The sequence below is a fragment of the Chenopodium quinoa genome, unplaced genomic scaffold, assembly GCF_001683475.1.
Source record: "Chenopodium quinoa cultivar QQ74 unplaced genomic scaffold, ASM168347v1, whole genome shotgun sequence".
NCBI classification, from domain to species: domain Eukaryota; kingdom Viridiplantae; phylum Streptophyta; class Magnoliopsida; order Caryophyllales; family Amaranthaceae; genus Chenopodium; species Chenopodium quinoa.
In genome coordinates, this window is record NW_018742798.1 from 2,954,474 (window position 1) to 2,977,471 (window position 22,998).

Below are 22,998 nucleotides of genomic sequence, written 5' to 3' on the forward strand. Positions count from 1 at the left end.
CCATGGATATAGGACCGATGCTCCTTTTGGTGGGCTTGGGGGAAATGTAGACCCTAACTATTTTGCAGGTGGTTCGGGTTATGGAGGTGGAGGTTCGAGCCATGGAGGGGCCAGTCCTAGCCATGGTGGTGGCGGCTATTCGAGGATGGATGAGGATGAGGAGTAGGTTACACTCCCAAGTCAATGAGGGCATTGCTTGATTTGGCTTGGGGGGGTAATCTTTCGCTTGGTAACTCTCTTTCCTTTCTCTCTATTTATTTGCTTTCTAGTGTAGTTTCCATTTGCTTTCTAATTTAGTTTTATTGCTTTCTTTAAATATAAAAATACAAAAAAATTTGAAAAATAAAAAAGTCCAAAAATACGTTCCAATGAATTATAAAATTTGATTCTTGGTATTTGATGATAAGCATTGTGGATTAGTTGATCATGATTTGATATTTGATTGCCTTGAAACTTTAACATGCGTCAATTTTGCCCAACTACTTGTGAATATAGTGCTTGACTAGTTGATTTGGTTAGGAATGTGTGATAGTTCCATAGTTCCTGGTATGTCAATGAATTTGAGTATTGGTTTGCAACTATTAGTAATATTTATATGATTCATTATTATGCACATTGTGGAGGACGAAGACGTTTGTTCTTTTAGGTAGCCTCCAGACATTGTAGATACATTTGTTCCCTTCTCGCTACCCATGTTGTTGCCTTGGCCTTTTGTTGTTTATTAGCCGCATTACAAGCCTATTTTGACCTATTGGTTACTAGTCCCAAGCTTGGCTTGGGGGAGCTATTAGTGAGTGAGGTGAGGGAGTTTGTAGTGTGCTTATTATTTGCACAATATGGGTGGGATTTGAGAAGTTGTTTTGTTGTTATTCATGTTTATTTTTGATGAGTATGAGAGTTATATTTTCTTGAAAAATAAAGCATGATATTATGAGAAAAAAGAAGTTCAAAAAAAAAATGTGAAAAAATAAGTGAACTTCGAAAGAAAAAAATGTTCAAATGTTCTATTTGGAGGTTGATCAAAGGGAAAAAAATTGAGCCTCAATGGAAAAAATTCAAGTTTGGAAAATAAAGTTTGATTATTCACTCCATTTCTTCATTATTGTATCTTATGAGTGAAATTGTAAGAGTTGGGTTTATTTATTATGATTGGAGTATATTTGGTTGATGTTAGAGTGGGTTATGTAGGAGAAGTATGATCATTATTTATTTTGATCATGGGCTTTATTAGGATTTGCTCCCTTAAGCATAGCTTTACTCTCACTTGTTCCCAAATGATTCCTACCCTTTACCCTAGCCTTACATTACAAGCTTTAAAGACCTTTCGACCTTTGTGCATAGAATTTTATGAATGTGAAAGTGTTGTTTATCAATGCAAGTTATGATTTGGCATATTTCGAGTCGACTAGTAGGGTGAGCGTTCATTGTTTTATACACACGAGAGTGTGAGTTGGGAGGGAATTGTTCACATAAAGGGGTTGGATGGAGAGCGATCAAGTACATCTTTTACTCGCCACATAAATGAGACTTGAGTGTGTGAGCACTAGTCTTGAATTCTATATGCTCTTGTGGTTTGCTCTTTTTGACAATTGTTAGGGAAGAAAGGTAATTGGATGGATTTGATTGGTTGACTATGAAGCATGTTTATTTGATTTACCCTAGATCGTTTGTGCTTCATTTGTACTTTTGGGGTGAAGCATATTTATTGATTCATTGATGAGATCTTTGCTTAAGGACAAGCAAAGGTTTGGCTTGGGGGAGTTTGATGTGTCTATTTTATATATTATTTTACCCCCGTCCCTTGGTCATAATTAGTAGTGTTTTTGGCTCTTTAGAGCTACTTTTATTACTAATCGGTGTTTTTCAGTGTTTTCGTAGATTTGGTTGACTTTTGCAAGGATTTATGCTTTTGGAGTATTTTCCCGAGATATTTTGGAGGAATCACGAGCATTGGAGAAACACGACCACTTTTGGAGCCCAAGACTAGTGAGAGCCGGTGATTAAGGGCTCGGTAATCGGGATACCGAGGTATATGGACCGAGTGATCAAGACCCTAAGTGGATATCCGGATTGCGCCGAAGAAATAAGCCCAATCGATGCTCCGAGCCTCGAGGTGAAGAAAGGGCCCGATCGGGCAGCTTAGCTCGATCGGGCAAGGCGCGCAAGATGCGTGCTGGTGCGTGGCCAAGGGTGCGCCCGATCGGGTGAGCTGCTAGCTCGATCGGGCGCGGCTGTGAGAAGAGCAGTGCGAGAAAAAAAGGCGCGCCCGATCTGGCGGCCTCTAGCCCGATCGGGCGCGTGTTTCTGGAAAGGCTCTTTTGTCGAGCAATTAGTTTCTAATTAGGAGTTGTTTTAGTTTTGTTTTAAGTACGTTTTTAGGACGCTTAATTTGACTTATCTCCTCTTTTCTTATACTCTCTCTCTCTCTACTTAGTTTTCTCTCTCTTAATCTCTCTCTAAACCTTTGTTCTTATTTCTTTCATTAATTCCAGATTTATTTTGGTAACGATTTTTTCTCCCTTAATCTTAGTTATTTATTTTATTCCTTTCATCATGATTTATTTTATTGCTTTGATTTGTTTAGTTTTTAATATGTGTGAGTAGTTTAATTTCTAGGGTTTATGGGGATCTAATAAATAATATGAGGGGGTAAATTATTGTTGTTGATTATCAATGCTAGATTAATTTCCTATTGATTGATTTAATGCTCTGTGACTAGATTAGGCCTATCTTTTATGCATGAGTTTGACAATATTGATTCAAGAATCGAGAGATGAGAATTAATGTTTAGGTCTAGTTTCAATAGGCAAGTTAATTTATAAATGGTTAAGTCAAGATTCGAGAGATGAGATTTAATACTGATAAATTAATTGTGTGATTGTAATACGTAGCGAGAGCCCTTTACAATCTGGTTAATTGATGCATTGATGATTGACTATTATTGATTATTGATATTACATGATAATTTCCTATTGAATTGTTTTAATGTTTTACAATTGCGGCTTGTAAAAGTATAGCAATATTAAATTGATGAATCGAGAAGATGTTAATTTGATATCAAAGGCTATTTTCAATAAGAACTTAGATCTAGTAAATTACGAGAGCCTGTTAGATCTATGTTGATTAATAAATTGCGAGAGCCTGTTAATCATGTTATTTATGCAATGTCAATGATTGATTACTATGTTTTACCCTGGAGTATTATTTATTGGTGAACCTATGCCCTAGATCCTTTTATATATTGTTTTCTCCCTATTCCTATTCTCTGTAGTTTAGTTTCATACTCAAATATAAATATTGGTTAATTAGATAGTTTAGATTATAATAATTAATTAGGAGTAAAAAGACTTGTTTCCCTGTGGAGATCGACCCTACTTCCCTATCTACCTTAGTTAGTGATTTAGGTAATTATTTTTTATTAGGGGATACAAATTTACCCTGTCATCCCTTTATCGTGATTGCCTTTTTATGATCCGTGAACGGTTTACAAGTTCCTTAAAACTTGTTGGCGGCTCCCTACTTTCCTTGTCCCTAATCGTATATGTCAATGCCCATCTCCTATGAGTGCCAAGCATATTCACCACATGCTTTAACGTAGGCGCACATCGAACGACGCCTACAATTTGGCGACTCTGCTGGGGATGATTCTTGGTTATTTATCGATTTGGGTGATCGGCATTTAATTAAGATGAGTGGATAAGACTTGAAAGATTCTTGAATTGTATTCCTGTGATTTAATTGGCATTGTAACATATGCATATGATTTTTTTAGGTTACCTATTTTGCCACAATAGTACGTGCTCTACGTATGTGGCTAACCCGGGGGGTTTATGCTCTATCAACTTGAAAACTCTCATGGCAATAACGGTTCATCCGAGTTTTTAAATCCACCCAAACCATGGAGTCGAGTTCGATTTCATTACGAACTCACGGAGCTGCCCGTTGGCATACACCCTCAAGGGAGGTTGCCTTGATAACGCGTCCAAACTCTTAACCATGGTACCCTTTGACACCCAAAATCTTGACCATAGTCAAACATAGAACTTGACTTTAGGTTGCGAATTTCATTGCATCATTCGTGACAATGTGCTTATATGTGCATTTTTGAATTTTTATTTATTTATTTATTCTCTTATCAAACCCTTTTTTTTATTATTAGAGTCGAGCCATAGATTTTTTTTAAATTTTTGAGTCACCCGGATTTTTATTCCCGTATACTGCACAAGAGTCAACTTTTTTTGGTCATAGCCGGAGTTCTAGACAGAGTTATGTGTCGTGCCACCTATGGATATGTAGCCCCGTGTTTTATCTTTCATTTCGCGTTGGTTTTGTCTCAATCAGATCACAGATAAAAAGTTATAACTGATTTACTACAACCTGTCCAGTTTAGGTGTCTTTTTAGCGTCAACCTTTTTTTTTAATTTTCTTTTTCGTGTCAAGCTAGTCTTAGCCAAGTCCTTTAATCCATGTCAACTTGTATAACATAGGATTGTAGATTATTATTTATTTATTTATTTATATACCCATGAGTCCTAGATCTTCTATAGTTTTAGTCCTCTTCCTAGTTTCTTGTGATCGATTTTTGTGCTAACCTTAACAGGTGTTCTTTGTCTTTGATTGCGAATGATCTTATTTATGATTAACGATTTCCAATGGACCGTATTCACCTAGTAAATAGCATAAATATTAAAATTGGACAAAATTAATCAAGTTAGCTTGTCTTTTAGTCTTCCGTGCTATTTGGTCATTGGGTCTTTTGTCTTTCACAACGTCCTCATGTCTAGCCATGCGATCATACCACGAGACTTAATAAAATCACCTAATAACACATGTTGAGTCGTTGCACATACTTTGTCTTCGAGTAATGCACTATATTGTTTATGATCGTATACCAGGTTCATGCACCCTTTTTTCGTCATAATAAAAAAATGAGTGGAGTTTTCTCACCTGTTTTCAAATGTATTTTTTCCTTCCTTTCCTATATTGAGCAATGAGTCAAACAATTAAGTGAATTATTTTATTTCACAGAACTTGGTCAAGGAACAAGGATAGATTAATACGGTTCGAGTCATTACCGCAACAATCTCTGAGATCTAATAGGCGTTCAAAGAGAACTTTGCCATCTCCACATTACTTATCACCTTTCAATGCCCACTAAAGAAGATATTGAGAACATCAACAAATCCATCGAGGCACTGTCTGCCATGATGCAAACCCTTACCACTAGGGTCACTACCATGAAACAAAACAAGGTCACTGTTTCCACCCTTGAAAAATTGAAGAAACAAATGAGTAAGATTTCTGAGGATTTCACTTTTGTGGAACGGCCTCCCACTCCTTTGGATGTGAAGGACAGACTCCCTAAAAAGTTCTCCACTACTGATATTCCAAAGTTCAAGCCTACTGACAACCCAATTTTCCATTTAAAGGAGTTCTCTACAACCATGGCTCTCAAGGGATTGGACGTAACACTCTTCCCTACGGTTTTCCCTCTCTCCTTAGAGCATGCTTGCCAACAATGGTTTTATTCTCTAGATGCCAAGCGTACTGCGACTTGGCAAGATATCACCGACAGTTTCATGAATTGTTACAAGTGTAACATTCAAACTAAAACTTCTGAACGTGAACTCTCCATTCTCAAACAAAAAGAGAATGAAGGCTTCACCGCTTATTTGAACAGGTGGAGGGAAACGGCTTCACTCTTGGTAGATCCTCCCAAAGAAAGAGAGATGGTTCACCTATTTATTCAAAATCTGACTCACAAGTATAGGGAACATCTCAAATTTCTTCCTTTGAACACTTTTGAAGCTGTATATGATATCGGCATCAATACCAAGGATGAGCTAATAAAGACTGCTGGTAATAACAATAATAACACTTGGAAAAACAAGAAGAACGACCATCCTTCTTCTTTGTCTTCTAAGCACGAAAATACTTCCAACAATATAAGCCAAGTTAATCTCAATGAAGTGTTAGCTCTTGATGCTCCATTGCCCAAGAAGAAAAGAACTTACACTCCTTTAGGAATGACTTATGAGGCTGCCTTTGATCGCCTTTACGGTCAAGGCTTGATCACACCTATTAGGCCATTTTCAGAACCAAAACCTGAAGAAAGGAGCGCCAAATGGAATCCCAATGCCCATTGCAAGTACCATCAAGGAAGGGGCCACACTACGGAGCAATGTTGGAATTTGAAAGACGTCATTCAAGACTTGGTGGATGCAAACAAACTTCTTTCCCTCCAGGCGGCAAGAAGTAATGAACACAAGGCGCACAACAGATCTTTCGTGCAAGATTTCATGATTTCTTTCTTTATCATTCATATCCATTCCCCCATTTATGTCTAGCATAGGTTTTCCATATTGAATTTTTATATGTTTCATGTGTTTCGTTCACCTTTTCCATTAATAAAATGAGCAAATTTCCTTTACATCTCGATCATAGAATTTTTCATTCAGTCATTCATTCTAAAAAAAATAAAAAATAAAAAATAAAAAATAAAAAATCAATTACCGAACTAAACCAAGGTACAACAATGACTTGAGGCACCTTTGCAACCCATTCATTCCCCATTAACCATTCAATCACATATCCATTTTTTCATCAACCACTTTGAGCCTCTTCTAACGTTTGGCCTTCATTTTTTCAACCCACATTCGCTCAACCCTAGAATTGGAATATGTGCAATTTGTGTAACATTCAAAAAGCAAGTAAAAAAAGTAGCAAAGCAAAAATAAAACAATGTCTAAGGGCAAGTGTTCCAATGTCTTTGATACGAACACGTCTTGAATTGTGTCTCTCATCGAGTGCTTGGTACCGTGCCTGAGAAACATGAATGCTAAGTGAGTGATGGACCGCATGATCTGAGATTGCCTACATTAATTCAAAAGAATGAAAAAAAAAAAGAAATTCAAAACAAAAAAATATATATGAAAAATAAAACTTGCGAAGTCTAATACACAATTGCATATCTTGGGGGCTTCTCTCGGGTCTTGAGCCTTTTACCCCTTTTTCATTAAACCATCAGCTTAACCACATTACAACCCTTGAAAGACCTCTTTGAGGTGTACATACACTTGTACAAAGTTCGGTTAGAGCTACGTTCGGCCTGATTCCTAACGGATACGTAGGCAACCTCACATCGAGGTGCGGCCACATTCATATTCATATCCATGCAGGATCGAGTCAAAGAATATCCAATGCTTACCCCTACCCATTTAGAGCTAGACTTGGGGCTTGAACCCACATCATTTAGCCTACCCAGCCTAAAGAGTCATCATCTTTTACTCTTCTCACATCTCTTTCCATCGCCATAACCCATGCAGCCAGCCTTAGTATCACATTCACACACTTCACTCACGCATCCATATCCATATCAATCATCCTTCCCTTTAAGAGCCCTTTATCATGAAATCTTGTTTCAACACTGTGCATGTTTCATCATATTTAAAGACAACATTCATTAGAAGAAACATTGTATACTTTCTTAGCTTCTTAACCTGAGCAATATTCATTGTTTCATGCTTCACATAATGTGCTGAGAAACATTTATATATCAATTATTTTTAATCATAAAAAACATATCGTGCTTAGCTCCTTGACCTAAGCAACGTTCATTATGCAATAATCACTTCATTTGTATATGTGCTTAGCTTCCAGACCTAAGTGACGTTCAAGATCGTTTCTTTACACCATATATGATGCTTAGCTCCATGACCTAAGTTAATTCATCGTGTCACATGATGTAATTGTCCTTAGTCTCCTAGCCTAAGGACATGCATCATGCATACATTACTTTCAAGAAAAGCAATTCAATTCATGCGATTCATTTTGTCTTGCTCAACGAGGAAGTTCAAAACTTTTTCCTTTTTTCGCGTCTTTTCTTTTGTGGAAGTTTAAAAAAACTTTTTCAAAATGTTCTCATCAAGGGAAGTTCGAAAATAAAAGTTCACTTTTCACATCTTTCTTTTTCGGGAGAAAGTCGGTACCCTCCACTCATGACAAAAATTGACGGAAAATTTTTGCTTTTGCATCTTCGTTTGTTTGTGTCTGCACACACACATATACACATACACACTCACAGGTCATACACATGTCATGTCACATCAAGTCAAACTTGGTCAAGTCAATCACAATATATACGAGTCCATTGGCAAATTTATTTTTGCAGGTCTCATCTACAGCCCACGTTCGGGGACAAGCGAACCAACTACAACCCATGTCCGGCGACAAGCGGACCATCTACAGCCCACGTCCGGGGACAAGCGGACCATCTACAGCCCACGTCCGGGGACAAGCGGACCATCTACAGCCCACGTTCGGGGACAAGAGAACCATTTACAGCCCACATTTGGGGACAAACGAACCAATTACAGCCCACGTCCGGGGACAAGCGGACCAACTACAGCCCACGTTCCGGGAAAATTGAACCACCATCATTTCACGGTGCAAGGTTCTCGATACACAGAGACTTGCAATCTAATCATCTGTCAACTTTCCTCAAGCATGGAAAGTATTATTTGGTGGGTTTCTTCAAACATAGAAAACCGCCTAATTTATATGTCGGCTTTCCTCAAGCATGGAAAGTATCATCCGGTAGATTTCTTCAAGCATAGAAAGCTACCAAACTCGTTAGTCGGCTTTCCTCAAGCATAGAAAGCATTTCAACAAACGTCATCCGGTGTATTCCTTCAAGCATAGGAAGCTACCAAACTCATTTGTCACCGATAAACTGGTGTCAAAAAGCATTCTATCCCTTTACTCTTTTATCTGTAGAGCTAACATTTTTCTGCAGTTATCGGCGTATACAGAGTGATTCAGGATCGCAGAATGTCTTAAATCATTCTCCATCCCTATCGACTTCTTTGACTATTGTTTTCGAAACTGAAGTTTATACAAACTCAGTCAAAATGGGGGCTTCTGTAGACACCTAAAAATGTCTCCCCAAAGCCAAACTCGATGATGAACAACCTTTCAGCGCCATTATTGGTCGGGTTTAGTATTTAATCTTTGGAGTGCTTAAATCCATATTCAAATCCATATTTTCATTTCATAAACCAACCCAATTTCTAGCCCATTTTCCCAAACCATAACTTATTTTCCTCTTTTCGTGCCTTTAAACCCAAAATAATTCATTTCGTGTCCTTTAAACTCATTTATTTCGTGTCCTTTTTATAAAAACATTTATTTCAGTTTATTTTGGTCCATAATATGGGTCCAATGATTGAATATTTGGATGGGGATTTAAAATATCTTTCCAAAGATATATTATAAGCCCAAATCGGAGTTATAACGAATAAGTTATGGCCAAAATATTAAATTGAGCCCAAACCGAACCTAAGCCCACCTTACCTACGACCCAATGATCATGTGGAGGGTCCAAATTACTTAATCCAATTCCTAAACCAATTAAGATTAATTAAAAAATTCTACAAATTTCTAAAAGATCTTAATTATCCTTTTTGAAAAGATAAGATTAAAGAGTTTGAAATTGAATAAAACTCCATTTTTTTAAAGTCCTAATTTTATCCGAATTGAAAGACATTCAAAGATAGACAGATATTATTTTCGTGCCTCATATTTTTTATCCAAATTTTATATGTTTGGATAGCTCTTGAAATTATATTTCCAATGATATATTATAATATCAATTCCGAGCTATAACGGAAAAGATATGAATAAAATGTCAAACTCTATCCAAAACTGACACCATCTCACTATTTAAGCCATATCTTTTATTCTATAAAATATTTTGATCTGATTTTAATTGTGTTAGAAATTAGACTTCAAGAGATTTCCAACGATATCTTTTTTATCTTATTCCAATTTTTGGATCAAAAGATATGATAAAAACAAAAACCACAAAAACTGTTGTCTATCGCAAGAGTTTTAATCCGATTCGAACTCGATCTTTTCTTGATTCTTCAACCCTCTTTTTTCCCTATAAATAGAGGTCATATAACCCCTTTTCCAATCATCAACAATCTTGATCAAATCATTCTTTTCTCCCTCTTTATCCTAAACACTAGCCACCCCATTCTTTCACTAATACTTCCCCTAATCACTCCAAGGAGTCCATACAACACCCGAAGTTCTATACTTAAACCAAGGCGTGAAAGGTATAATTGACTGAGGGTTTGGACTAAATCAACTCTACTTTTTATTTAATTTAATTTTTTCAATTTAATTTATATTTTAATTGAAGTTACTAACAATTTATTCATGATGTAGTAATTTAAAGGAACGTGCGGAATGTGAGTAATTAATTAATGTAATTACTCTTATTTTATTTTAATATTGCTAGTATCATGATTAGGTTAATTTATATTTTATTTGATTAACGCTATTATTGTTGAATTGCTTCCAATATTAATGTTTATTCTATTGTTATTATGATCACTATATTGCATGTTTAAAGGGAATATGTAATTGAAAATCAAGCCTAATAAGATAATTTGGACAATCGGTTTACGTTCCTTTTTAATCTTGTTGTTAATTCAAGTGATCACAATATTTTAGAATTATGTGTCGCATTAATATTAAACCAATTTAGCTTAATAATAGTTTGGAGCAAATTGAATATTTTGTTTGCATGCTTTTGAGATCACATGATCACTTTTCACTATAAGAATCGAGTAGAGGCCAATACAGGCGAATGTGACTCCATGACTCACTTCGTACCATCATCCCCGATCCTCCTTTCGTGGTTCCGAACCATATGGAGTTAGTAATCTCATGGATTATGAATGGGGTGTAACCTTCACGGGTCAATCGTTGTTGTCTTCGTTGTCCCTTTATCGTGGTTGCCTTTTTATGATCCGTGAACGATTTACAAGTTCCTTAAAACTTGTTGGCGGCTCCCTACTTTCCTTGTCCCTAATCGTATATGTCAATGCCCATTTCCTATGAGTGCCAAGCATATTCACCACATGCTTTAACGTAGGCGCACTTCGAACGACGCCTACACCGTGCCTTAGGTTCATGCATGAGTCGTCCTTTCCGTCATTTGAGTTGGGGTCCATCCTATTTCAGAAATTTCTATTTCTTTCCACGTTCTTTCACATCACTTTCCGTACATTACATACCTCACACCTTTCTTCTACTTTCATCTTACATGCTTTCTCCATACATATTATTCCCCTCATACTCCATAATCTTTCCCCATCTATGCATGTTAAATCGAGTTTGAGTTAAATAATTTACAATAAGTATCCATGACTTCCCTTTCCACATCACTTAGCTTATTCAAGGAGAGAAGGGCGCTTAATCAAGGACAACACCTTTGTTCAAGTTCTACTCTTTGATAAGTCAATTAGACACGGATAAAATTTCGTACTAATGGCTTCCCAACAAGAAGATGATGAGTTGAGGCAAAACATGAACAATCTGACTGAGATTTTGATGACTCTTGTTCTTCAAGTCAACGATCCTATCAAGCAAAAACAACTTGAGCGTAAGGAGGAAAGCGTCAACAAAATCTCCAACGACAATAAGTTTCAGGGAATTAACTCCCAAGGGGTCTTAGTGACAAGGAACTTCTTCTGAAAAAGTTCAATGCCAATGACATCCTTAAGTTCAAGCCTACTGATAACCCTTATTTTCATTTGAGAGCTTTTGAGACTATAATGAGTATTAAGGCAATTGAAAGGAAGGCCTTCACTTTAGTATTCTCACTATCTTTTGAAACTGTTTGTCAAAAATGGTCTTTCTCCCTGGAAAAAGGAGAAGACCTCCTCCTAAGAGTCTATTACAAACGCTTTTATTGATAGATACAAGTGCAACATCCAAGTGAAACTGACCATAGAGAGCTTGAGATGTTGAAGCAAAAGGAAAACAAAGGATTTACTTCCTTCTTCAACAAGTGGAGGGAAACTTTTGCTAAGATGGTAGAAGTTCCTATTGAAAAGCAATATGTGTGTATGTTCATCAAGAACCTCCAAAACAAGTACCAAAAGCACCTGAAATATCAATGCAATTTAAATAATTTCAAAGCTATCTGTGACATAGTTATTGATATTGAAGATGACCTTGCAAAACAAAAAGTTACTAACAATAGTAACAACAGTGGCTAGAAAGGAAAGAAGAATGACAATCTTTCTTCTTCCGAAAACACCTACTCTAGTAACAATGTTAGTACCTTTGACCTTAACGATGTCTTAGCCATGGACCTAAAAAGAAACCCAAAAGAGAGTTCACACCCATTGGAATTACCTATGATAGATGTTGCTTTTAATCGTCTCTATGATCGAGGATTAATCAAACCTATTGGCCCTAATGAAGATCCAATGGTAGAAAAGCGATCTTCGAGATGGAATCCCAACTCTTATTGCAAGTACCATCGAGGAAATGGTCATACTACTAATGAATGTTACAAATTTCAAAATCTTATTCAAGATCACATAGATACGAACAAGATTTCGTTGCCTCTAGCTTGCAAGAAGACCGGGTGATGATAAAGAAAAAGACTCAAGACGAGCTTCAACGACAAGATTTTGTGACTTCTTTATTTTCTTCTTTTTGATTTCCCCTTCCCTAATAAGTCTAGCAAAGGCACCTTTTATCTTCCTTAGATTTATTCTATAGGTTTTTCTCTTTACTTTAATAAAACGAGCATTTATTTTCTTGCATATGATAATTGCATTGCATCATATAAAAATAAAAATAAAAAAATAGTCGGACTAAGCACAAGGTATACTAATGACACCTTTTGTCTTCCTTAGATTATTCCATAGGTTTTTTTTTCCTTTAATAAAATGAGTATTTCTTTTCTTGCACATGATCATTGCATTGCATCATATAAAAATAAAATTAACAATAAAAATTGTCGGACTAAGCACAAGGTATACTAATGATTCGAGCCACCCCTTGTAGCCATATCATATCACTTTCACCTTTCAAAAATACAATCCTTTCTTGGTAAAACACTTTGAGCCTTGTCTAAGATATAATTGGAACGTGATGGTGTGCAACTTATACAATTTACAAATAAAAGCATAAGTGATTTTTAAAAAAAATAGCTAAAAAAATAATAATAAAGTGTGCAAAAGGGCAAGTGTTCTAATGTCGTTGATATGAACATGTCTTTGATATAAACACGTCTTAGATTGCGTCTCTTATCAAGTGCTCGGTATCGTGCCAGAGAAACATGAATGCCAAGTGAGTGATAGACCGCATGATCGGGATTGTCAACACTTATCGAAATTTAAAAAATGCAAAAGCAAAAAAAAAAAATTAAAAAAATAAATAAAAAAACAAAAAAAAGAGCAAAAATATAAACAAAAGAGAGTTCAAAAGTGAGGAAACCTCAAGTATACAAATACGAAGATTCAAAAGCAAGGTTGCACACCTTGGGGGCTTATCTAGGTACTTGAGTCTCCATCCCCTTCTTTTTCGACCTTTAGCCTAACCACGTTACAACCCTTGAAAGACCTCTTTGAAGAAAAAAAATACTTCTAAGAGGTTCGGCTAGAGCTACGTTCGACCTGATTCCTAAGGGATACGTAGGCAACCTAACATTGGGGTGCGGCCGTAACAAAAATGCATTTACATTCATATTTACATTTATACATGATCATTACTAGAAAACAACCAAATTACGACAGAAAAATTCCGTCAGAAACTCCTTGCACTAGTAGAAAATATCAAAAAGGCACCCCCTAATTGGCACCGGTTCAGTCCAAACCGGTGCCAAAAATGGCCTACAAAATTGGTGGGAAACTGAACCAGAGTAAAAGGCACCGGTTCACATCAAACCGGTGCCAAAAACATATAGGCCACCGGTTTGAACCGGTGCCTTTTTGAACCGAAGCCATAAAAAAAAAATAAAAAAAAAACAGTCCTTTTAAACCCACGGATCCACCCCAACCCTAAAACTACTCCTCTCATCCTCTTTCTCTCTCCTCTCATCTCCTCCTCGATCTCCTTCTCCTCCTTCTATAGTTCTATTTCTATTTATCTTTCTCGATCTCCTTCTTCTCCTTCTAATTCTCTTTAATTTTTCGATCTCCTTCTCCCTCACAACCACGAAGAACACATGCAACACCACTCCTCTCGATTATCTGGGTTTTTGAAGACCACATGCAACACCACTCCTCTCGATTTTCTGGGTTTTTGAAGACCACATGCAACACCGATTTCAATCGAATTTATGGGTTTTGTTTTAATTTTCTGGGTTTTTGTTTTAATTGATCTTTTAATCGATTTTTAAAAATTTTAATCGATTTAAATTCTTTTTTTTCTGGGTTATTGGTTAGATCGATTTCAATCAAATTTCTGGGTTATTGTTTTGATTTCAATCGAATTTTTAGGTTTTTTTTTTTAAATTTTAATCGATTTTAATTTGAATCGAATTTTTAATCTATTTTTTTAATCAAATTTTTAATCAATTTCGATTTTGATTTTTTTTTTCAGATTTTAATCGGATTTTTTTTCGATTTCAATTTTTTTTTGTTTTCTGGGTTTTATCGAACACCGATTTCAATTTTTTTTCGATTTCTAATTTTTTTTCTTGGTTTTTTTATTTTAGTTTTTTTCAATTTCTGGGTTTATTCGAATACTAGATTTAAATGGATTTCAAATTTTTTTTTTCTGGGTTTTTTCGATTTCAATTTTTTTTCGTTTTCCGTGTTTATTCGAAAACTGGTTTTTTTCGATTTCAAGTTTTTTTTTCTGGGTTTTTTCGATTTCAATTTTTTCTGGGTTTGAATATTTTTTCAATTTTTGGGATTAAATTTCTGGGCTTTTTCTTTCAAATTTTAATTATATTAACCGATTTTTTTTTGTTTTAATTGGTGCAGGTATGTCATTTAGATCTGAAATCGAAGAAGCAAGATACAAGCAAGAATGAATGAGTTTTTTATTTTATTTATATTATAATTTTTTTAAAAAATTTATATTGTAATTTTTTTTTTATATGCTGTAATCAAAGTTTTTATATGTTGTAATTTTTTTTTATCATATATTGCAAATTTTCGATTCTTGTTGATATGTTGCAAATTTTCGATTCTTGTTGATATATTGCAAATTTTCGATTCTTGTTGATATGTTGCAAATTTGCTGGAAAAAACAAAACAAAAAAAAACAAAAAAAAATTATTTTTGGGCATTTTTAGCACCGGTTAACCGGTGCCATTTCCAAGTTTTGGCACCGGTTTGAACCGGTGCCTTATTAAACCACTTTTGGCACCCCCCCCCACATTGGCACTGGTTCAAATCTGTGCCTTAGGCCGGGTTTGAACCGGTGCCAATTTCATATTTTCACGTAGTGTTGTTTTCCATCGGAAAACCCATTTCCGACGGAATTTCCGTCGGAAAACCCGTTTCCGACAAAATTTTCGTCGGAATCGGTTGTCGCAACATAGTTTGTAGGAAAAATGACCTTTTTCCGTCGGAATCACTTTTTCGACGGAAATTCCAACTAAAATCAGTCCATCGGAAGAGGTTTTCAGGCTCGGAAACGTCAGAAATTCCAAGGGAGAAAATAAATAAAAAAAAAAAAAAAAAAAACACCTACCAACGCTGCTAGCCCCACCGCAAACATGCCTAACTCACCCCCTCGACGCACCACCTTAACTCAATAGTTCCACCGCCTTAACCCACCTATCCCAAACCTACCACCCTAACCAAAAATTCACCACCACCACAGCAATTACCCCACCCACCACCGAATTCACCACCACAACCTAACAGAACCCTAACCTAAACATAAAAAAATCCGACCAAAATAAAAACAAATAAAACATAAAAAAAACGTCCAAAATTTTCAAAAAAAAAAAAACCCAAAACCCGAACTTGAACGGCCACAACCATCAATTTTCAAAAAAAAAATCGAAAAAAGGACGAATAAAATCAAAATTAAGAAAATAAAAGAAAAACATACCTGAATTAGACCACACAAAACCATGAAATTAGGTTTACAAGGCAAATTCGACCATGAAAACTCTAGATCTAGAGTTTTCAAGGTCAAATTTGACCTTAAAACCTTTGTTTTCGGCATGAGAAGAGAGAAAAAGGGCAAAATTGATAATTGTTGTTGATGTTGATGCCGGTGATGGTGTTATTGATGTCGGTGTTAGGGTTTCTAGAGATTTAAGTTGTTTTTTTAACTATATTTCGACGGAAATTTTCGTCGAAAATTTCCGATGGACTATAAATCCGTCGGAAATTTCCGACGGATTTGTAGAATTCGTCAGAAATATCCGACGGAATTAAAATCCGTCGAAAATTTTGATTTTTCCAACGGAATAATGGGTCTCTCAAAATCATTCCGTCGCTATTTACCTATTTTCTAGTAATGGATCATAACAAGGGGTCTCCAATGCTCATCCCTATCCATTTAGAGTTAGACTTGGGGGGCTTGATCCCTACATCATTAGCCTACCAAGCCTAAGAGTCACCATTATTTGGCTCTTCACAGAATATATTTCCACACCCTTAGCCTTTGCAGCATAACTTTAGTGTCACTTTCACACACATCATAGATACATGACCAAATAAACCTTCCCTTTTAGGAACCATTTGTCATGAAATTTTAACACAACGTTGAAGCATTCCTTGTCATATCAAGGTCACTCACTATCATAATTATCATTACATCACAAAGTACTTGATATCATGATCACTATCATCAAGGTCATAATGATGATAGTGAGTGACCTTGATATGACAAGGCATGCTTCATCATTGAGCTATCAATTGAGATTGCCTAGGATGCTACAATCCTTTCACCATGAGATACAACATCAACGCATACATTGACTAAGCTCATTCAACATTCACCATTAAACACTCAAACACTTCACTTCTTCCTTTCACGTTTTTCTTTTTCGGGTGAAAGTTGGTACCCTCCACGAAAATGACGAAAATTTTTTGTTTTTCATAGCACAATCACAATACAATGTGCACACGAGTCATGTACACTTTGAGTCATGTCGTGCCATCACATCGAGTTAAGTCTACAAACACGAGTCATGTATACTTTGATTCATGTCGGGTTATCACATCGAGTCGATTTGAGTACGTCGAGTTACACATCGAGTCAAGAAAAAATGTCAAGTCTTACACAATGAGTCAAGTAACACCAAATCTTGAGTCAACCTTAAGCAAGTCAACTGTCAAGGTCCTTTGGCAAAATTTGATCTCTTTTACAAGGCTTAAGAACATCTTCTTCAAACGACAATTTTTCCAAGATTAGATTGTCATCTCAAAGTGACAATAATGTTTCCAAGAGTGGATTGTCGAGCATCTTCTTCAAACGACAATTTTTCTGAGATTGGATTGTCATCTCAAACTGACAATGTTTCCAAGCATGAATTGTCGTGCTCCTTCTCCATTTGGAAAATTTTTCCAAAGTTTGGATTGTCATCAAATCCTTGGAAATATTTCCGAGATTGGATTGTCATGTACCAAGTTCCCTATGGCAAAATTTCCCAAGGGATTGTCATAGATCTCTATTCATCTTAACATTTCGGCAAAGGTACCTCAAACGTGGATTGTCATTCATTTCAGTAGTGGAAAATTTTCCCAAAGTGGATTGTCGATCGACTCATTTTTGCAAATGTTCCAAGACGCGGATTATCAATTGTGGCAACATTCTCCTAAAAAGATTGTCGCATAACATCAACAAAATTCCAAGATGGATTGCTTTCAAGAGTTATGTTCCAAGACGTGGATTGTCGATCATAGCAAAGTTCTTATGACAGATTGTTACAAAGCATTGGCACCTTTTCCCAAATTGGATTTTGGCAAATTTTATGAGATACGAATTGTCATTCTTGCTTTGTTTGAGAGAAAATCTGATGGATGAGATTAGAATTAAAATCATTCTTGCTTACTTTGAGAAAAAATCTACAGTAATTTTCTTAGAGTGAAAACAAACACATTTCAACTCAAATTTTGTTGAATTAGTTTTTTAAGAACAAGCAAAACTAATTGGTTTTTCATTGTATCCAAATAGTGCTATTGTGTAACTCGATTGTTCCAAAGAGAGTCGATAAATAACTATTAGGAAAAGGTTTATCACGTGCCTTAAAGAATTTATCTGGTCCCTTTGTACGTCAATATTCATTGTTTTTCTAACATTCTCATTGTCTTTAAGATCCTTATCAAAGATGAGATGTGTGATTTTTCACTTATTACCTAGGTTTCTTGTTTGAATGATCTAGTTGATCTTTCTCTCGTCTATATTTTCCATTCTCTCTTAGGGTTTCATAGTTTTCCGTCATTCCCTATCTTGATACCCTTAATACATACTTCCTCTTCTTTTTAATACTTGTAAATTGTAACACATACTTTTTAACGGTAATAAAAAAAAAGTGGGTCTTTCATGTTTTAATGCCCTCAAAATGAAGTTGTGAGATATTTAGGAGTATAATTATTACCCTTAAAAAACACTTACTTCCTCTGTATTATTTTACATGATCTATTAGTTTTAGGCACACATATCAAGCACCACTACAAAATTGGCCAAAGAGACCTGTTGAAATTAGCAAAAGAGACTGCATTGGAGGCGGTCCCTAGCGCAACGGTCTCTTTGGCAAAGAGACTACTTTGTTAAAAGCGGTCTCTAGAATGAGAAAGCTAAGACCGCCTCTTTAAGATAAGCGGTATGAACTTTGCGGAAATTAAGACTGCCTTTATAAGAAAAGCAGTCTCTACTTTCAAAAAACTGAGACCGCCTATCTTATTTAGGCAGTCTCTTTTTTTAGAAAAGTGAGACCGCTTTTTAACTTAACAGGTCTCTTGGGTTACATTTTAAATAAAAAAAATAGCTTATTAGATTTTTATAATTACAATTCATCAATATTAACATTATATACTACATAATTTTATTCATATTTTTCATGATCAAATACAAAGGAGAAAATTATTTCTTGTACGTACACTCCTCAAAAATTACGTACGTAGTACATATATCAAAAATTCAATACATGAAAAAAAAAATCTATAACTAATGACTTTTTTTCGTTAAAACAATAATAGAAGAAGCAAATTTTATTACTCAACCCCCTTATCAAAAGAAACAAGGGGAATTGAAGCAGGGAAGGTGGAGTAATTGAACACTAATATCAGATGACACCTACAGCTTGCCAAACCCAGCATCAAAAGCATCTCTTAGGCCAAAAAAGATCGCAACCGATCTATCTTCGCTAACACTTCCCACCTAACAAGCGATTTGCCTCCAGTCATCATCACATGAAACTTGAGATTTCTATGTAAAAAAAAATTAAAAAAGCAATATTATTATCCAGAAATAAATCAGAACAATTATAAAGGAATGAAAAAATGGAAAAACGAAAATTTTAAAATCAAGGTACAAAATAAAATTCGTTTATAATTAAAAAAAATGATTAATTGTTTAATTTAACTACTTAAATACGAGATCTAATTTAAAAGTTGTTTAAAATGATGAATGAACAAAAAATCAAAGCAAGAAAAAAAAAACTAATTTTAAAACAAGCTAAAGAACAATTCATCAGGAAAATCTCTAAAGAAATTTTAAAAAAATAATAATCGAAATTGAAAATGATAATAGAAATATAAAATCAAATGCGAACTTAACAATGACGAAAAATACCAGATCTGACTCCATACGAAAGAAATTGAGCGATAATAACGAAAAATACTAGATCTGACTATGATAGATGTTTTCAAAATAAAAATTTCTTAAAAAAATGGCGAAAATTGGTTTTAAAACAAAAACATTAACAAGCAAAATAAAAATAAAAAAAAAACAATAATCTATTACCATGGCTAAACGAAAAATCGGAGGGCTTTTTGATTTTTTAACAAAAAAAATGTTAAAAATAAATTATTATAAGAAATTCAGACTTTTAATTAAGAAAATATGACGAAAAAAAAAAGGAAATTTTGTTTGAAACCTCCTTTTAAAAGCACTTTTTTTGTGAAAAACCTCCTTATAAAAATATTTTTGAGAGATCATACATTAATCAAAATTTTTTTTTACAAAATCATACCTTTGGACGGAAAACGTGGTCAAACCACGTTTTCAGACATTGACTACCCACGTGAATCTCACGTGATCAATGAAAACCCACCCAAGCTAATATTTCCCCAAATTTTCCCTCGAAGTACTTTGGAGCTCTTTCCCAAAATAATGTCAAGAAAAACCTCAATTCCCAAATTACAGCCACTTCTTTACATTTTCCCAATCTACCGTCCACGTAAGCATTGGGTAAAAAAACCGGGTTTTTTTTTTCCGGTCCAGGGAAAACCGCTACTTCAAGTAGCGGTTTCTAAAAACAAAACCGCTACTTCAAGTAGCGGTTTTTGTTGTGAATTGTTTTCACTTAATAAACCGCCACTTGAAGTAGCGGTTTTTATTGAGTATACCGCTACTTCAAGTAGCGGTTTTCTTCAATACATCGCTACTTGAAGTAGCGGTTTTGTAAAAAAACTGGTCAAAAAAAATTCCAACTGAACCGGTGACGTGGACGGTAAAGTGGGAATATATAAAAGAGTGGCTGCATTTAGGGAATTACGCGAATTCCTAACCTTGTTTAGGGAAAGCGCTCAGTACTTTGTTCCTCTTCCTTCTTCTGTTCTTCCCTCTCTTTTCAATTAAACCCAATTTATTCCCTTTCATTACTTCGATTTGTGCAAGGATCTTCAATTAAGCCAGTTAATTTTCGAAATTTAATTTGGAACTGAATTTATGTAAATTAGGGCTGATTATGAGTTAAGGTTAATTTGAAAAACTAGGGTTCTTAAATTGAATCGTTCCTTAATTTTTTTGTTTTTGCAGCATGATTGAGGGGGGGTCAAAAGTGTCATTGTGGAAATTTTACTTAACCCTAACATTATAAAAATCAGAAATTTTACCTCTCTTTCTGGATGATTATGTAACTGGTCCCCTCACCTTGCTTCCTTGTTGTAGCTGCTTTCATTTTCATACCCAAGGCAAAGAAATGCAAGGACGAATTCAATTACCACACTAAAGTTGGTAGTTAATAACAAATGTAAGAAAGAGAGAAATTTCACTTACTCTTTTGCGAGGGATGGGAATTCAATTTCAACATGCCATGGCAGAGTCGCAACAGAGAACAGTAATTGCAAGGAGATAATTGGGTTTAATTGGAAAGAGGGGCAAGAACATTGAACAGAGTAATTCGAGGGAAAAATTTGGGGAAAAATAAGCTTGGGTGGATTTTCGTCGACCACGTGAGATGCACGTGGGTAGTCAACGCCTGAAAACGGGGTTTGACCCCGTTTTTCATTCAAAGGTATGATTTTGTAAAAAAAAACTTGATTAAGGTATGATCTCACAAAATTATTTTTATAAGGAGGTTTTTCATAAAAAAAGTGCTTTTAAAAGGAGGTTTATGACAAAATTTTTTTAAAAAAATGAACATTAAATAACTAGAACTTAAAGATCTACTCAAATAAACTTGTAGATAACTACAAGATGAACGGAAAAAAAAACCCTATTTTTTGCACCAGATCTAAGAGAAAAATAAAAAAATTGAAAAAGGAAATCGAAGAACCAAGGAATCGAAGAGTTTAATTTCCATAATAATTTTGCTCTCTTTCTTTTGCCATTCCTCTTTCCTTTTCTTTGTTAACGGCTACTCGAATTGCATCATATCACAGCTATTTGGTTAGGGTTTGAAGGAGGAGAGAGAAAGACACGAGAGAAGAGGAGAAGAGGAGAAAGGAAATGAAATGGGCTGGGGTAACTCAATTGGGAGGGAAGAGGAGAGAGAAGTTAAAAAGAGAAAAAGTAAGTGGCGGTGGAACCTAAAAAACAAGAGACTCGTCTTTAATGTTAACAGGTCTATCTATAAAAAAACAAGAGATCGGTTTTCTAAATAAGCGGTCTCTGGTTTATTTTTGATAAATCATTTTTTTTTCAAAAAATCATAAGAGACTCGACGTTTTAAATAACCGGTCTCTCAAATATTTTTACCATTCCAACCAATAAAGATAGAGATTCGTTATTAATAATAAACGGTCTCTTGGATCAAAGAGACCGCTTATGTAGATAACAGGTCTTATATATTGGGTCTCTTTGGCCAATTTTGTAGTAGTGAAGGAAGGTCGGTAAATAATGTCAAAAAACAAATGTACCCTTGCCCACTACCTCTGCCAACTAACCCTTACCCCCGTTTCCATTATTGAAATCACCACCACAACAACCTACGTTGCCGGATTTAGTACCACAACCACCTCCAAAAGATAGCCATCCACGTGCGGCGTCAATATCTATATTTGATTTGCTTCCAAGTGCCAGATTAAAGTGACAAGACCCACACTTCAACAAATCAACAACCACCATTGTACATACCACCAGATTTGCATACTTGAGCAAATTTACCAAAGTTAAAATACCCACACCACCAACAACAGCACATACTTGAGCAAAAGTTTAAGAGTTGAGAGCTTGTAGGTTGAATTTGACTATGGTGCGTAGTTTCAGATCTGAAATAACCATCCAAATTCGACCTCCATGGCTTTGATTTTGATAAACTTAATAAAGAGTCGAGGCTTGTGCGGTGAAGATGAGAGTGGGTGACTTGTTCAGGGAGGAGAGTCGTCAATGACGCAGCAAAGGTAGAGGTGACCGAGATAGGGTGATTAATGCGGGGAGGAAGGTCGAGGGTTTTTCCAGTGAAGATGAGAGATACTGGTGGTGAACTATTGATTGATGTTTGGCAGTGCTTCAAAAATAAGGGTGGCAATGACGGTGGTTTCCATGGACAACTTGGAGGAGGAAAGGTGGTTTCAAAATCTATGGGTTTTGGCAAGTGATTGAGGTGAGAGAAGATGATAAGAATATGGTGGGTAAATGATGTTGAAAAGATGAGGGTAAATAATAAGTCAAAAGTATAGTGTTAAAGTTGCCAAATAGGGAAACAGGTCAACTGGTCAAGTAAAAAGAAGCTTTTTAAAAAGGAATACAGGTCAAGTAATAAAGAACGGAGGAATTATAAAATATTAGATTAATCCCTTCATAGCATATATGCATTAGAAATTGCACATTGTA

General features: G+C 35.4%; 1 long non-coding RNA gene across 2 annotated transcripts; it reads right to left on the reverse strand.

The window, feature by feature from the left end:
* Nucleotides 1-18,796: 18,796 nt before the first annotated feature.
* LOC110724969 lies at nucleotides 18,797-22,901 on the reverse strand. Of its 2 annotated transcripts, XR_002512109.1 has the most exons (4): nucleotides 22,116-22,901; nucleotides 21,001-21,202; nucleotides 20,838-20,892; nucleotides 18,797-19,206 (listed from the first exon to the last, which is right to left on the reverse strand). It is a non-coding gene; the product is annotated as an uncharacterized LOC110724969 (long non-coding RNA). The 2 variants fall into 2 exon arrangements; XR_002512108.1 differs by lacking the exon at nucleotides 22,116-22,901 and having other exon boundaries at nucleotides 21,001-21,205.
* Between the last annotated feature and the right edge of the window lie 97 nt (nucleotides 22,902-22,998).